Genomic DNA, 14,618 nt, shown 5'->3' with positions numbered 1-14,618 from the left:
TGACTTTGATTTGTATTATAAATGTGCTAATAATATTCTGCTATGGACCAAGGTTCATACAAATTGCTGTGGAATTTTTCCCACACTTGGAAAATGTTGGCCACAGTATTCTCCTAGTATATTAAGCTTTTGGAATTCACTTCTGTTTTCTATTTCACAAACATTAGTCAAGTTTTAAAAGAGATAGAGTGGAAACAGTGTACAAAGATTCAGTTGAAACCTCCACGAAAAAATGATGGATAAATATTGTGTAAGCTTATTATTTTGTGTGCTACATGGTACACCAAACAAGGTAAAGGTAAAGGACCCCTGGATAGTTAAGTCCAGTTAAAGGTGACTATGGGGTGTGGTGCTCATCTCTCTTTTCAGGCCTAGGAAGCAGCGTTTGTTCACAGACAGCTTTCTGGATCATGTGGCTAGCATGACTAAACTGCTACTGGCACATGGAGGACTGTGACAAGTGTCAGAGTGCACAGAAATTCAATTTACATTCCTGCCACAGCAGTTCCTATTCATCTACTTGCACTGGTATGCTTTCGAACTGCTAGGTTGGTAGAAGCTGGGACAGAGCAACAGGAGCTCACCCCATTGCGCAGATTCAAACTGCCAACCTTCCAATCAGCAAGCCTAAGAGGCTGAGTGGTTTAGACCACAGTGCCACCCATGTCCCACCCCAAACACTGATGCGGCTTGAGGAAATAAAGTTGTAAATGCACAATGCCTTTGCATTCATAATGGAATGGTGTTTCCAAAGAAGTGTTACTTTGAGTGGATGGGTAAATGTATTGAAAAATAAAAGGTCTCCAAAATAATAATTGCAATTTCTTCATTGCATGGGTTAGTCCCACATGTATTACAAGCCATCCTTATAAGTACAGCTGTGTGGTGAATATGCAGAGCAGTTCTAACCTCCAATTCAGTCCATTTCAGAATTAGGATGTGGCAGAGGCTTCGCTTTGTAAATAGGGGATCTCACTTTTCCAGTGCTGGGTGCTCAGCTTCTTCAGCTTCTAGAAATGAAGCTGATCAGGCCTCTCTCTTGCACCAGCCTGCACTGGAATGCTGAAAACCAGCACTTTCACTGCCCCTTCCCCCAGAGGCATACACAGGCTTTCCTGCACCCTTGGCAAGGAGCTGTATTGGTGATTCTGAAGCCAGGAGAGACCATGGACAAGAAACTCAAAAAGTTAGTTTTTTGTTGATTTTCACAGGCTCCTAGGCACGCCGAGCCACAGTGGTGGTACAGTTTTTGTGCCCCCCTAGGCCTGCACCCTTCACAGGGGTCAACCTAGCCAACCCATGGTAGGACTTCCCGACTGGCATGTTCTCTCCCTCCTGGTCGATCGTTCGGGAGCTTCAAAAGCTTTCTTCTGCCCGAACATCACAGCATCTGATGCCAACAGACATCAGCACACTCACGGATCCGCAAAGTCTTTGCAGTTTGCGTAACAGACCTCAGCAACTCAGCATTTTGGCTAATCTACTTTATTTACATATAAAACACTCAGAGCATTCTGATTTAGCTCCTTTGTCTTTCCCATCAGACAGGAAAGAGAGAGAACAAAGGACAATAATCCCACTTCACAGAACACAGTAACACAAACATCCTGTCTCTTCCACTTCCCACTGTAGAATGAAAACATACAACAATCTCATGACTGCAATCATGGAGCAGGAATCTTAACAAAATACACCCCTGTCTTTCTCCTCCTACCCTGGCTGATATGAGTGGTAGGACTTCTGATGTGACACTGGCTCTGTCACTCTGCTCAGTTCGACTGCTCCTGGCCAGAAATAAGGATTCTAAGATAACAGTGCAATCCTATGCATGCTTACTTGGAAGTAAATCACACTGTTTTCAGTGGGGCTTAGTCCCAGGTAAGTATGCACAGGATTGCATCCCTAACGGTTGTATCAAATAGCTTATAAGAAGCTGTTTAAGGAGGGTATTTTCTGCTTTCTGTCTTTAGATAATGCCTATAGAATGACTAGAACTAAAATCTGCCAAATATCCTACCAACTAATTGATTGTGTATGTGGTCAAAATCAGTGGGGGGTTGTACCCTCACTTTCCACTCCAGAAACTGGGTATCCCGTTAAAGGGATCCATGAAGGAGTTGCTTCTGTCCATTTGCCAAGATGGCAGCTTGGGCCTCGGCGCTTCTAGAGGTGGCGATCCCTGCGGGGATCCCCCTATTTAATGTAAGTCATAGGAATCCCCACTGCTGAGTTGACCCTGATGTCATTTCCGGCAGGCCGACAAGAAATAAATGATTACCCATTGTCTATGCCAAACCTCTTCTTCTGTAGTCAATAAAGTTGTGGCCTAATTTGATCCCATTCAATGGCATGGTGTCTTATTGGTAGCTCATCTGAGTGGAGGGGTGGGGTGGGACAATGACTAGAACTAAAATATGCTAAATATCCCACCCAATAATTGAATGTGTATGTGGTCAAAATCAGAGTAGTATCAGATTTATTATGTGTTGAATTGGAATAAGAGGAAGAAAATAAACCGGGGAAGCAGGAGGAAGAGGGTTGGATCTGGCACCAATATAAGAAATAAAAAAGAAGAAAAATACAGTTAAAAATCAAAATGAATATTTATTTTTTAATTTTTATTGGGTTTTGTAAACAAGAATAATGTTATACAAATTAGTATACCAAGTTTTCTCATGTCATATGTATATCACAAAAATAGCATAATAAATGTGGAGAACTATCTACAACATATGTTTCATTATTTAATGTGATGGCTGTGCCATCACCTGTCTTCAGCCACATATTCAGATCTGTCACAGACCACCTGAAAAAGCTCACAGACCACTGGTGATCCATGGACTACAGTTTGGGAACCCCTGACTTAGGCAAATGTGAAGTAATCCTGATACACTTTGTCTGTTGCCTTTTGAAAGATGTTTGGGAGCATATTTCCCTACAGATTTGAAATTGTGACACTTAAGTTAAATTTGCAGCCTTTGTCATCAGTGACCCATGACAGATGGACAAATTTCAGCTTGATTGGTAAAGATGGAAAGTTATGTGTCATGACATTTCTGTGACTTGTGTTAGTCATGACTTAATATATTGTATTCAGGAAGCAAAACTTTTTATTTTTCGTTGTGGAGATATAGTTTGTCTTTGTGTCATATGCAACCTCACCTAAAAAAATAAATAAATCGAAGAACACAATCATTTGTGTTATATGTGTAAGGTTTCTTCTTTCCCTTTTGCAGTGGTGCATTATTTATGTTTTAACTAGAGTACACTTGATAGGAAGTGGAAGTCAGAGCACTGATCTCTTGTAATTTGAGTCAGAAATTGTCAACAGATAAATTAGTTGTAACTTTTCGCAGCTGAATAAGAACATTAAAAATATTGGTAACAGCGAAAGGCCATTTACTATACTTGCCAGTATTATTTCATCTTATTCTAATCTCAAACACCTGCATAGGCTGCCTCTTTCCATCTCCACCCCTAGATACAAGGCACTCAGGTCATCTTTCCTGAACACATTTATAATCATTGGCTTATTCTTGCCGTCTAGGTTGATACTTTAGATGTCGTGAGATTTATTGTCATCTGTTAATGGCAATAAAAGTATTCTCAATGCTTCAGGCCTAGTATTTTCTAGGTCAGGACCTGACACACAGTAAGTTAGAGTCCGTAGTCAAAGGATTTATAGGACGGGTTAACAAGATGCAAAAAGGAAACTAGAGAATTCCAGTGTGGGAGTAGAGAAGAGAAGAAGTTGAAAACAATAGTGCATTATTTGCCAGGGTTCTCAAACTCCCCACTCCCCCCCTAAAAAAAAGTTATATACACAGACACACAAAATTTACCATTAAGTACAAGATTTCATTGGTACATCAGTGCCATTACTTTCATTAGCAGCTGATTATAAAAATGATACCATTTACATAATTGGGGAAGGACCACAGTTCACTGGTAGAGCATCTGCAGTCCTAGGTTCATTCCTGACATCTCCAGGTAGGGCTTAGAGAGACTCTTCACTGAAACCCTGAACAGCCACTGTTAGTCAGTATAGACATTACTAAGCATGATGCACCAATGGTCTGATTCAGTATAAGGTAGCTTCCTATGCTCCTATGTACATTACTAGGTTAGCCAGAAATCCCTTGCTAACCATGTCTACTCAGCAGTAGGTCCCATATAAATCAATGATGCTTACTTCCAGGTAAGTTGGGTTAGGATTCCACCCTTACTGCAATTTTTTTTTTTTTTTTTTACTACTACTCTGTAATAATCACGGAAAAGTTCAGCCATCTTTGTTCTCTGGTTTTTATTTTTTTTACTATATTACTGCTTGTGTGAAGACCAAATTAAGAAAAATGTGCGTGTGATTTAAAGGGTATATGATTGGGAGATTAGAAATTGCTCAGTTGGTATTGCAATAAGTCAAGAACTAAGACATAGCAAGCAAACAAATTGCCCTGGAAGCATTCAAATGAATACTTGGTTGTAGTGGACAATGGTCTTGGCATTTCTTTTGCCAAAGTTTGTGTTCTTGTTTATTCTTCATTTTCTGTAGGAAGCCTCCTTGTCTCTAATAGCTTCATTGTCTTTGCTTGTTAATCATATTAGCATCCTCTTTGCCTCAGTGGTGTTTTCCACATTCGAGACATTGAATTTTCCACATTATGGTTGTGAGGAACTCCCAAGCATTTTGGAGAGATTTGTTACTCTTTACTTTCGCTATCAACTTCCCTTTTACCCTCATTTTGGGGGAAGTTCTCTCTTTTGAAGTCAAATGTGACTGTCGGACTTCCTTGGCAATTGTTCGTTTTCATATATACTGAATATGATAGAACTAATCAATTCAATATTATTTACATCCAATACCAGGTCCTGTGTTCCACTTGATATTAGGTTCAAGGTCACCATCTGTTCTAGGGCACATCATGACCGGAATGCACACATACCCAGTCTATGTTAGCGTGACTGAAGTCACCAATTACTAAAACATTTCCTCAATTGGATACCTCCTTGATTTAATTATCCATCTCATATTCGTTTTTCAGATCATTACTATGAATATTCAGAATAGACTGTGTTGTTTGCTATGTGCCATCCCCCCCCCCCCCATGCAATACAGTATCTCCTTCAACACAATGAGTTCCCTTGGCTTAAATTGTGGGGAAAGCATAAGCAGTTCTCCCTTCCCCACCCCCATATTAAAATTCAGGGGATTGAGGGGGGTGCATCTCCTACAAAATAAGCTTGTCTGTTTTTTTCTATCCATACATACACTTGAAGTGAAATTTCTATGCAAAGAAAGTGGTATGTAAATAGCCTTTCTTTTAAAAATACATGTAAACTAAACACATACAATTTTAAACACACAAGCCAAGATTTGAAGAGTTGCATTAGGTGTGTCCATCAGCTTAGGTATTTGCAATGGGACTTTCAAACAGCGGGCCCTTGACCCTAATTGCAAACGACTTTTTAAAGCCACTTTCCCCATGATATGTGGGGATGATGTTCAAAGTAGATATGGGAACCCAGATGGTGGTGTTAGAAACTGAGATATGAAAGCTAGAAATTAAATGGCACCTCAAACCTAGGTTATGGGTGCTGCAATGGAGTGTCTAGGCACAATTATTAGAACAAAAATACAAAACTGGAAATGAATGAACTGCAGCTAAAATCTTATGTTCATTTTTCACATAGTCTAGTCCTCATCTGAAGAATGCAAAAAACAAAGCCATACTTCCCCTGCCCACCCCACTAATATTCTTATGAGGGTCCCTTCTCCAGTCTTCAGGGAGTGGCTAGAAGTGGGGAGGCAGAAAAAGCTCCTCCTTTTCTTCCAGCAGTGGCAGTTTTAATCTGAAATCTTAGTCTCAGTACTGCGCCCAGGGCTCAGAAACTGCTCACATTAATGAAATTCCCTGTCGCAAAATGCATCTAGAACGATGGGAGTTTTGAACGCTGCCAGTTGGGATGTAAAACTAGGTCAGATGGTTTTCTAGATCCTGACCAAAACTTCTTATTAAGTATATGGTTGACCAATTGTCTTTTATTTTGATTCTCTTTTTGAGTTTGTAGAAATAATATCAACATACCTTAGTTAATATCTGCATTTTTATTTATTTAATTTGTTTACTCTTGGCGTACTCGAACTTTAATGTTCCCCTTTAATGTATGCACATTCAGAATTTTGGACATTGTGGGAAAAGGTTTCACTGGCAACCATTCTTGCCATTAAAAGTGTTTCCCATCTGAATATCAGCTGCCAAAGTATGTGGTATCCAGCAGAGCAGGAGGATGAGGACATAGTTTGCAATGAAGCTGAACAGTTTGCACTTCCTAGCAGTGACACCAAACATCAATCTTTATAGAGACAGCCCAGAACACAGGAAAATAAGAACCCTTTACAAAAAAAAAAGAACAAAAGGAGAATTATCTTCTCCCTTTCATTCTCATTCCAGTTGTTTCCTCTTCAGATCCTTTCAGAACGAAATATATTCTCCCAGTGACATTTCAGATTTTTATTAACGCAACTTGAGTTATAAATGTATGCACTCCACAATGTAAAAAATGCTTTGATTTCTTTAAATGTTGGCTTTGCTGTTGATATTAGTCTATGGAAATGTATTCTTGGACTAGTAGAGGAGCAGCAGCCCAGCTGCAAAAGTAGCATCAGAGTGCTATTGTGTCTACATGGGCTTCTGATTTCATAGCATCTGAGGCTGCTACTTTAAACTCTTAGTAAGGGTTTGAGGTGTTGCAGGGAAGCTTGTCTCCTGTTTGTTTAGTTTGGTTTCATTCAGTTTTGTCCAGCAATGGGAACAATGTTCTTCTCAGCATGTGAGTAACCTGTTTTGAAGTGGCTTCTCCCAGAAGGGAGAAGCTGCATGCTTTGCCTGCAGTTGTTCACCCATAGGAAATTAAAACAGATTCCTTCATCAGTTGTTGTCTGGTTATGTGTTTTTAATTTTAAGGGCTTGTGATCTTTTTAAAATACATGTGTAGGTTAGGGACATTTGTGTGGGAGGGACCCTTTTTCTGCCTTGTCTCTGTTCTTCTCCACTTCAATTCAGGGACATAAGAAGCAGCTGCATATTGAGTGGGACCATTGGTCCTTTTGGCTCAGAATTGGCTGGCTGGGATTTGGAATTCTCCTTGTCCTGTTCCTTCTGCTCCAAGAGTGTGTTTCATCTTTCCTTGTGCATGCTAGGGCTAATGTGTTGAACTTGGGTCAAGAGTAGGAAGATGTCATCATGCACTGTACAAAGCCACCTTTCTTATTACCCTTTCCTAGATGCCACCTGGGTTGGCATGGTGTGCTCCTAGGTTGAGCAAGAAAGGAGCAAGGAAAGGAAGGCTACGTGGCTCCCTGTGCTCTGTCACTGCACAAACCTGCCTGCCTGCCCCCTTTCCAAGGGATGGGGCTGTAACTCAGTGGCAGGACATCGCCTTTGCATGAAGGAGGTCCTGGTTTCAACCCCCATTATCTCCAAATAGGGCTGGCAGAGACCCCCCCCCCCAGTCTGAAACCCTGGAGAGCCACTGCCCGTCAATATGGATAGTACTGAGTTAGAGGCACCAGTAGTCTGACTCACTATAAGCAGCTTCCTGTCTTCCTACTTCTCAATTGCTCCATGCTTCAGTATTATAAAACAAAATGTTGGAGTGCGATAGAAGAATTGATGTTTGTGAAGATGGATGGACAGACAGGCGAGAGATGCTACCAAAATTCTTCAGGAAATTTTAGTGGCTTTGGTGATGTTTGTCTCAAAGAAGAGGAGATCATTAGAAGTCCTGAAATTCTTCGCTCGTTTTTATTAAATGCCAAATAAGAGAAGGCTTTCTGACTTACCAGTGCTAAAGAACTGTCACTAGGAACACTAGCCCATGGAAGACGCATGGTAAAAGAGGGTTCCCAAACATAGGTTGGCTTTTGCTCCCAAGCCCAGTTTTCACAGGGGTAGCTATGAAAGGTAATCACCTAGTAAAGCGGTGGATGAAATCTTTGTGAAGAAAGGTCTGAGCTGCCCACCATTTCTCTAAGTCAAGATGTCAGATGTCTCCTGCCAAGGCTCTTCATATGCAAAATGGGTACTTAAAATGCCTACCTAAAGAACATGAGGAGAACGAGGCAAGGTTCCCCACCCAATGAGAGGGGAATGTACCTCCCAACATCAGGGTATCCAGGTCCCTTTAGAGAACCAGAGTTCCAAGCTGGAATCTTCTATGAAGCTGGCCAGCCTTGGTGATTCTTTGTGAGTAAACTTGAACAACGAGTGTAGTGAATAAGCAAGTTCAGTTTTAGAGCCACAGTGCTCAGGTTTATTTTATATTATGTTTTGACCTTCTGCTTCCCCTCTAAAAAAGTTTCTTAATTTGGCTGTGTATATGGTTGCCAGTCTCAGAATTTTTGGATCCCTACATGCCTAAACACTTGGCATTCATGCTACTGGGAATTTTGGATTGGAATTACAACCACACTCTTCTGAGGTCTGGGAGGGACTCGGAGAGAGTGAATGCTTCCACTACACTCCAAGTGAACCACAAAGGTGCTAGTTGATCTGACTGCTAGGGCACTGTTTTAGTGCATCCCAGGTCCCCTTCCATCTGGGGCTGAAAGTGTAATTGGGAGGGTGGTGTCAGTAACTGCTGGAGATTAAGGCCCGCTGGCAGCACTGCAGGGCTGTTGTGTTACAGTTGGTCAATGAAGTGCGTGGGAAAAGCTCTCTTGAGCACTTCTGTCTTCGTCACAGTCTTGACTTTGCTAGAGGGGTGCTTTTTAGAGCCTTACGGTGGATAGGAAAAGGAAGTGAGTTATTTCCAATTGTGCAAAAAAGAATTTTTTTCATTTCCAAATTTGTCTATGGTGATATCTAGTCAAGCTCACCCATCACTAATATCCCACTCCCCAAGCTTCAATATGATGCTTACTAACTAATACAAACAAATCAAAATCCTATTGAAATAATGTGGCTTTTTGGACATGTTTCACCTTAAAAAGCATGATGTCAGGGGTTCAGGAGCAGAGGGACAGGAGAGGGAGGAAGTAGAGACCGAGGGGGAGGAATCTGAGGGAGAAGTCAGCGAGGGTAGCCATCCGAGGTCTCTAAGTCTCTCCAGTGAATCAGAGGATTCACAGAAAGGGGCCCCAGTGGTCAGAGCCAGGGGGTTGCCAGAGGGAACACCCCAGGAAGGAGGGGCCAGAGGGGACTCAGAGAGCAGCAGCTGGAAATCGGGACCAGCTTCCCCACCGGAGAGCAGTAAGGGGGAGGAGTCCCAAACATCGGCAGCAGGCAGCCTTCCGTCAGCGGAAGGACATGAGTCAGGGTTAGCCACGCCTGCATCAGAGAGCGAGGTAACGGTCAAAAGGAAGGTCAGGGGCAGCGCGCGCGCGCCAAGTTCAAATGTACAAGAGGGGGGCGCAATGGGCAGTCCGGAGAGAGAGCCGGGTCCCAAAGCCCGCCGGAGAGAAGGGGAGGAGTCCGAAGGGTCCGCTTCCGAGGCATCCAGGAAGGAAGGCACCCAGGGGGGTAGTAGGACCCAGAGGAGGAAGGAGAAACGTAGAAGGTGGAGTAAGGCTAGAGTCTTAAGCTGGTGTACAGGGGGCGGAGACTCAGACGAGGCTTCGCTGGTCTAGGGTTTAGACGTAGAGACGCACGCTAGTGTTTGAAAATGGAAACTAAATGCCAATAAAGACTTCTGTACAGTTCTAATGGCTAGCGTTGGTCTTCTGTGAGCTGAGACCGGGAGGCAGTCTCTGACACATGAATATGTATTACTTAAAAAATAAAGCTGTTGTAGACTTGAAGGGCAAAATCAATATGGATTACACCCTCTTAACATAGGCTGTGTACAAGATACCTTGAGATTTTACTGCAGGAGGGCTTGGCTGTCTCTATTTTTCCTGGACGAGGTCTGTACTACTTTTTGCTTTGGAGATTTCTTCCCACATTGCCTCAGATCAATGGTTTTTGTTTTGAATTTCTAGAATGCTTGTGGATCTTCTCTGTGGGAGTGATTGCTTTGCTATTCAGATGGTATGGCAGAAGATCAGGCAGGGGTTTCTGGCACACGTACATATCTTTGAGGCAGGTTTTGCACTAGCTCGCTATAGTTCTTGGCATGTATATCCTGGGAACATATTCCCTGATTTTTCTATTTGATCCTAAGTTAGCCCACTCACTGAATCATTTTCAGACCACACAAGGTTTTTAATTTTTGAGTGATGGGAATGAGAATGAATGGAAAAATCAAATTAGAGAAAGAAAAATCAGTAAATTGCCAATTTTCACTAAAATGGTTCATATATTGATACATTTTTCCTTTAACATTATGCAGATGTGTTAAAAGCATTTAAGGGCAAGCTATGTCAATATGATACATTTATGTGCAGCTCCAGACCTTAAACTGAGGATATGGGGAGAAGCCAACAATTGGCATTGGATCACATTGTATTTCAACCCTTATCCTTTCCTACCGCCAGCCTCCTACCTGAACCTACCAAGTGCCTTATCTCTAGCAGTCCTTAACACAAAAGCTGGCAAGTGGGATATCTTGGCAAGCTCTCCCATAAAATTTTTCTTTTATTGCAACAAAAAAGGAGGAACAACTTTGGTGTGTTCTGGTTCAAGTTACCCTCTGGGGTTGACTTCTGGCTACTTGTTTCCGTTGATTTGAGGGCTGGATAAAAATATTAACACACTGGATACTGAAGGAGCAGAAATGAAAAACAAGAAATTTAAAGTTACTTGGTTTCTTTTTATTTAAGAATGTATCAGTTGATTTCTGATACTACATCTCAAAAGTGACATGCTTAGCAACATTTTAATACAAGCAATGGAATGGGGGACTCTTCAGGGTAGTACACCAAAGACTCCTTCAAACCTAGTGCCGCTCTCATCTCTGAAAGTTGGGACACCCAGAGAAGTGCTCTAGTAGCAGATCTTGGAGTTCGGGCAGGTTTTTGTAGGAGAAGGCAGCCCTTTAAATATGCTGGTTCCAAGTTATTTAGGCTCTGGTGCATGCCAGTAATTTAATTTTCAATGACTGGCTGACCATTATTAAGGGGGGAGAGAGAAGAGAAGAGAGGAGAAGAGAAGAGAAGAGATTTATGCGGCTAGTGTATCTGGAGTCTGCATGTGACTTTTTAGTTCATTTGTTAAAGGAAAACTATTATGGAAAAAAGGTATTTGAAATTGAGTCTTTAACCATGTGTAACATTTGTAATTGTGGACAACTTTAAGTTGAAAATAGTAGAATGGAAATGTTAATGAAATTATATTGTAGTTTGCAGCCGTGTAGCTATTTCCTTTGTCTTGCTGGGGAAAAAAGTGTGTTTTTAGTTTGCTTAAATTCCCCTTCCCTAGATTCAACGTTTTTATTTTTGTTTTTGATCATGGGGAGAATAAGTTATGTTAGTTGATTGACACTGGTGTGCTTTCCATCCTTGTAGAGACACCTTTTGTATTTTACAATGTGTTGGCTACAGCTGTATATTTTGTAGTAATAGATAAAACAGGCTGCCACCTGTGTTCAGGGCTGACCAGCAGTGAGTGTGTCTGTTCCAGTTCTTCCAGGCGTGATCATTGCTCTTCATTCATTACTTAATCTTAACTCTTTCTTTTTAGAAAGGAATTCTACATTGCAAATACAGAGCAGAGTGAAATTTTGGTTTAGCACACATTGTCAATATATTTGATTAACATCAGTATTTATCCTGCCAGTAAGAGACCAGTGGATTTTTTTTTTTTCATTTTTCAAATAGGACACGGTCTATAGTCCTTAGAAACCATTAGTGTTTCTGTCTACATTTACAACTCGACACTTGGCATATATTTCAAAATGGAAATAGATCTAATATATATGTATAGACAACAATATACAGTACTAGTATTTTCCATGAAACCACATCTGCTCCCAATGTAATTAAACTGTTCATCTTAAAATAAGAGCTTGTATTACAGTTACTTTCTAAACTCAAGGAAGTTATACTGGCCTTTATTGGTTGCTTTTGCAAATTCTTCTCTCAGAAATAGGTCTTTAAAATTAGCTTTTAAAAGACAAGTCCACCTTGGTATATATTTTAATCAAATAATCAAACAATAACTATCTGTTTATAAGGTGGAAATCTGTTTATAAGGTGCAGGAGTGGAAGTTTTGATGACTATTCTCATTGATCAATGGGTTTCCTCTTAGGCAGTAGGAACCTTTTTCTGTAAAAATAGCAATCAGAGGTTCTGTGTGCACATAGTTCTGTCCCACCTGTGCAAGAATTCTGGGCTATGTTTTTTTAATCACTCATTTCCACAGCTGACTGTTTGATGTATTTAAGACGAAGAACATGATTTGGCATTGTTCTCACTGGTTTCTCACTCTTTAATTGAATACTTGCTAGTAATAAAATGGACTTCTAGTAATTCTTTTTGAATACCGTTTAACCTTAAGTTAAATGAATGTACAATGTAAAAATCATCATGGATTCTCTTACTTGAACTTTTCACAATGACTGAGGGAAAGAAGCAAGATCCAGTTACTGTACTGTGTTTGTACAGCTGTATCTCATTGAGTCAAGGTTTGTGTTACACACAGTTTGTGATAGGAAGTATATGCTTTTAAAACAACTAAGGAGACAGATCTTTAACCTCCACCCTTTTTATATTTTTTTGTTCACTCATTTAGCTTCTGTCATGGTCCTAGGAAGTATTTCAAATACAAATTATTGCACAGTATTGTAGTTTGCATGAATAACTCATCCCCTAGTGCACTCATTAGGAAGGGTGGATTAAGATACTCATTTCCCTGAAGAATTTGTTTAAGATACTGAGTGCTTCAAGAGAAGATGAATTTTCAAAAACGATTTCTCAGGTTGCATGTTAGGGATATTTTCCTGATGGGTCAGTTAAATAATAGTTTTTCAGTATAGCTGATGTGAGGATTTTGAGGAGCTCAGGATACAGTCTGGGATAATTTAAGTTGCATCCTATATTATTAGCAGGTCATAATTTGTTGGCTGTCATATGCTAATATCTAACTTACAAGTAGTTTGCAATTTCTCTGGTGTCTTGGAATGAATGACCTGAAGATTCATTAACATATTGGATTTGATAAATTTGGTCTAACGGGTTAATCATCACTCCTAATATACTTTTGGCAGTAGAAGATACCACAGCATTGATGTTTAGAATCATATACTTATATAGTGAACAAGATCCCAATTTTTGCCAAATCTAACTTGCTTAATCGTTTCAACAAAAGTTTACCTTCCCATTGTTACTAAGTAGAGTTCATCTGGCTGCCATCCAGTCAACTTTCACATTATCAGCAGATTTATGTAAACTTCATTCTTTGAAACACAGGTGACCTGAGATTTGTTTAACTTTAACAAGACAACTACTAGACTCCACCACCCACTTTCACATTATGATGAGTTCAAGACACTCCACAGAACCTCAGGCTACACATCTGATGGCCATGAAAGACTTCGTCTTTTCAGTTCTTCTTGCCAAATTCCTTCTCAAAACTGTCTCAAAATAGACATAGATATCTAAAATTCATAGCAACCAGGCCACCTAGACTATTTTAAAGAAGACAGTGTCCTGATATATTTTGGCTATTGATAGTGAGGCAAGGGACATCTAAACAATCAGTATGCATATGCATGGCTGCTGATTGGTGGCTGCCTGCTTCCCTGTCTCCTTAGTAGAATTATAGGAATGGAGGCCTTGATCAAGCAACCAGGCATATAATCATCAACTCTGGGCTTCTGACCTCCTTCACCATCACACTTAAGAATGGAAATAAACCAAACAAAATGAACAACCCCCATCATTCAGCCCGGACACTAAGGTCCACCTCCAGGGTTCTTCTGGAAGTTCCCTCACCGTGAGAAGTGAAGTTACAGGGAACCAGGCAGAGGGCCTTCTTGGTGGTAGCGCCCTCCCTGTGGAATGCCCTCCCATCAGATGTCAAGGAGATAAAGAACTACACAACTTTTAGAAGACATCTGAAGGCAGTCCTGTATTGGGAAGTTTTTAAAGTTTTACATTTTATTACGTTTTTATATTCTGCTGGAAGCTTCCCAGAGTGGCTGAGGAAACCCAGCCAGATGGGCAGGATATAAATAATAATAATAATAATAATAATAATAATAATAATAATAATGCAAAAAGTGTAAAATTCTCATGATATCCCTAGACAGCAATATTATGCTCAGGGAACGATAGAGAATGAAAGATTATAATAAAGCATTACTACATAATAAGACGCTTACTCTTATTTAGCTTATCTTTACTGATAAAGATTATATCTAATTGCCCACACACTCTTCCAATTTCTCTTAAAATATGTCCTGAAAACCCAATTTCCTCGCTTTACAGTTTATTTCTGTATGTATTACTTCAGCTCTTTAAATAGGTAACTTTTCTCACTTATATTAACCCCACTGAGGGGTCCATTAGATATTCTCTCAATCATGTAGGAGCCACTTAATTGTGAGCCGTTCCTACATAGGTCATTTGAATTATCAAGGCACTTGGGCAGGGTGATTGTTTCTTTGCAATTATATTTTTTGATTGCAATTATATGAGCATTTCCTCAAAAGTAAATATTGCTTTATTCAATGGGTGTTC

General features: G+C 40.4%; 1 protein-coding gene across 2 annotated transcripts in view; it reads left to right on the top strand.

The window, feature by feature from the left end:
- AGMO (alkylglycerol monooxygenase) overlaps positions 1–14,618 on the top strand; it is a 117,967-nt gene that overhangs the window by 30,323 nt on the left and 73,026 nt on the right. The window lies entirely within an intron of this gene.

The sequence above is a fragment of the Podarcis muralis genome, chromosome 12 (genome assembly GCF_964188315.1).
Source record: "Podarcis muralis chromosome 12, rPodMur119.hap1.1, whole genome shotgun sequence".
Lineage (NCBI taxonomy): Eukaryota > Metazoa > Chordata > Lepidosauria > Squamata > Lacertidae > Podarcis > Podarcis muralis.
The sequence above is the reverse complement of the archived record's forward strand: the minus strand, read 5'-3'. Positions and strand labels throughout refer to the sequence as shown.